This window comes from Zea mays, chromosome 9 (assembly GCF_902167145.1).
Source record: "Zea mays cultivar B73 chromosome 9, Zm-B73-REFERENCE-NAM-5.0, whole genome shotgun sequence".
Lineage (NCBI taxonomy): Eukaryota > Viridiplantae > Streptophyta > Magnoliopsida > Poales > Poaceae > Zea > Zea mays.
In genome coordinates, this window is record NC_050104.1 from 85,966,778 (window position 1) to 85,970,087 (window position 3,310).

The following is a 3,310-nucleotide window of genomic DNA, read 5'->3' on the forward strand; positions in this document are numbered from 1 at the left end:
TTAATATCCTTTCACATGAAACTTATTTAGTCTTATATTTAAGTTATCCATAATTATATACTTTATAATAGTAATATGTCATATAACTTTTCTAAAAAATGTAATATAGATTAATTAGCATTCTTGCTTTTATAAACTAAAATGATACTTTATGCATTTTCCTTTCAAATGATTTAGATCATATGTTCTTAAATTGAAACTAAATATAATCAATAGATTAATCATATTTTCTCATAATTTATTAATTAGACTTACATTTCAATTTGTCCATAACTAGTAATATAGGCATGATTAATCCGTTCATCAAATTAAATTCATATTATTTATATATATCATTTAGTTTTTCCTAAAGGATAAAATAAAGGAATTAGTGCTCATGTTCTTTTTATAATTAAAATGTTAGTTTATGTATTGATTATAAATATAGCTTTCTTGATAATGACATAGGCTATGTGTTGTAACGCCCTGAATTTGGGGGTAGACTTTTTTTTCTTTTCTCTCGCCAAATTCTGGTGTTACTCTCTTTTCTCTTCCTGTTTCGCTCCTTCTTCCTAATTTCAAACCAGTATAGTGACAGGTGTCCGTGTCGTGTATGAACAAAACCTAAGTGTCATGGGTGTTGCATCATGCCGAAGCACATTTCTTTGTCTGATGTTGCATGTTCGTCTCGTTCCATCTTGGTTTTCGGTTCGCGATTGGAGTTTGTTTGATGGTCGTGCGTGTCGTGGGTTTTGACCCGCGAAGTGGCTCGGCCCCAACCCAACCCAGCCCAGCCCGGTCCTGCCCTGCGCGCCCCTGGCGCCCACACCCCCCCATGCGCCCCCTCCTCTCCTCTCTCTCTCATTTGGATTTCCCACGCAGCAACCTCCCTCTCCCTCTTCCACCTCTCTCTCCCCGTGGTGCCCTAGGTTTTGGAGACGGTGATCGCCAGAGTTGGATCCCGAGGTGAGCTCCCCTCCCCTCCCCTTCCCTTCTTCTCTCTCTCCCTCTCCCTCCCCTTCTCTTCCCTGCGCCCCCCCCCCCTCTCTCTCTCCCCTGCCCGCGGCGCCGCCTGCCCCCTGCCCCTCCCCCGGCGCGGCGGCGCCCGCCCCTGCCCCTCCCCCCCCACGGCGGCGCCCGCCCCTGCCCCTCCCCCGTGCGTGGCGGCGCCCGCCCCTGTCCCGGCCCTGTGCGCGGCGGCGCCCCCCCCCCCCCCCGCCTTGGTCCCGTGGCGGCGCCCGCCCCTGCCCCCTCCCCGCGGCGGCGCCCTCGGCCCCGGCGTGGTCCGCCCGCCCTTGCCCCCGGCGCGGCCCCTGCCCCCGGTGCGCGGCCTCAGCCCCCTGCGCGCGGCGTCCCAGCCCCCGGCGTGACTCGCGTGGCCTCGTTTACCCCCTAACGCGTTCCCGCGTGCGCAAACCCACGCGCGCGGTGATTATTTCTGGTTTGTAGTTGATTTCAAACTCCGTTAGTTAGCGTGCTGCGTCGCGCGCCTCGTCGCGCGACGATTCAATTCAAATTCGTATTTATCAACGTGTTGCGTCGCGCGCTTCGTCGCGCGACGATTCAATTTAAATTTGTGTTTATTAATGTGCTGTGTCGCGTGCTTCGTCGCGCGACGATTCTTTTAGTTTATATTTATTAAAGTGTTGTGTCGCGTGCTTCATCACGCGACGATCTATTTTAATTTCAGGTTGTTTAAGGTGCGATGTCGCGCGTCCAGACGCGCGATGTTCCACTTTAAACTCAGCTCTGTTGGAGTATGTCGTCGTGCGCTTCGTCGCGCGATGCTTAACGTCTCTTTATAATTAGTTTAAGTGTCTCGTTGTGCGCTCTGTCGCGCAGCGAATCGTTTACTTCTTAATGCAATCTAAATGTCGTATCGTACGTCTCGACGTGCGGCCACTCCCTTTCATTCATCTTCAATTGTTTATAATGATTAAATGTGGAACTTGACTTTACTTTATGCCAAACGTAGTGTCCAAATTAATTCCCTTCTATTAAGCGAGTAGTTTAATTGATAATCATGTAACGTGATCGTTTCTCGACTGTCTGTTCCTCTTTCTCTCTTAACCGTAATTGCGAGCCCGCGTGGAACGTCTGTTTACTTACTGCATTCTATTGTATGGTGTACTGTTCTTTTGTATTAAATATATGGATGTATGTATGTTTGCGCTCGCATAGAGAACGATCCGGTCGGAGAGCCCGAAGAACTCGCAGGAGAAGCCCCTGAGCAGCAGTCGGTTGGTAGAGGCAAGTGTCCCTTGACCTATCTCTGTCCTATACATACTTTAATTCACCTCCCGCATTACACATTTATACCTAAGGATTGACTAGCTTTTGTTGTCCATGTCCTTGTTTACCTATTTGGGTCGAATTATTATTGCTTAGTCTTATGCTATTGCTCAACTCTAATCAATGAACATGATGAGAATTATCAATGATACGTTGTTTCCCCTCTTTTATTATGATGTTATACTTGTGACCTTCAAGGGGGCTCGAGCGGTTTCTCGAGTGCCTCTCCGTAAGGACCTGTTCATTGGATGACCGCCCGGGAAAACAGTGCAACCATGAGGGTGGAGTGTGACGCCCTTAGCTGAATAATTAGAGGAACCGGGGTGTAGTTCGCTTAGCTGTCGTGCCGTCAATGGGGCTCGGTGTATGCGGCTCGCTCTGCCAAGGTTGATTTGTCCCTTGGGGAGGAGTGCGGTACATTTAGGAAACCTAACGGGCGGCTACAGCCCTGGGGAATCTTTGTAAAGGCTACGTAGTCATATCCTACTGGGTCACCTTGGTAGTGATCAATGGAGAGTCATGATCTCCGGGCAGAAAGGGAATCACGGCTTGTGGGTAAAGTGCACAACCTCTGCAGAGTGTTTGAAAACTGATATATCAGCCGTGCTCGCGGTTATGAGCGGCCAAGGGAGCTCCAGTGATTAGTGGTACTTGATCAGAGATGTTCGGATTTGCAGGTGGCAATGAGATCGATGGTTTCTGGTATTGACTATGGTAATGGTAAGTGGTATTCTTTCCATTTGGAAAGAGTATGTTTGGGTTAATAACGTGGGTTAACTCTAAAACTTGGCTTTCTCTACTAGTAATAACAAATCTGACCAACTAAAAGCAACTGCTTGACTTACCCCCACATAAAGCTAGTCCACTACAGCCAAACAGGATACTTGCTGAGTATGTTGATGTGTACTCACCCTTGCTCTACACACCAAACCCCCCCCAGGTTGTTCGCATTGCAACCACTGCTCAGAAGAAGATGAAGCCATTGAAGGAGACTTCCAGGAGTTCCAAGACTACGACGAGTTCTAGGTGTGGGTTAGCG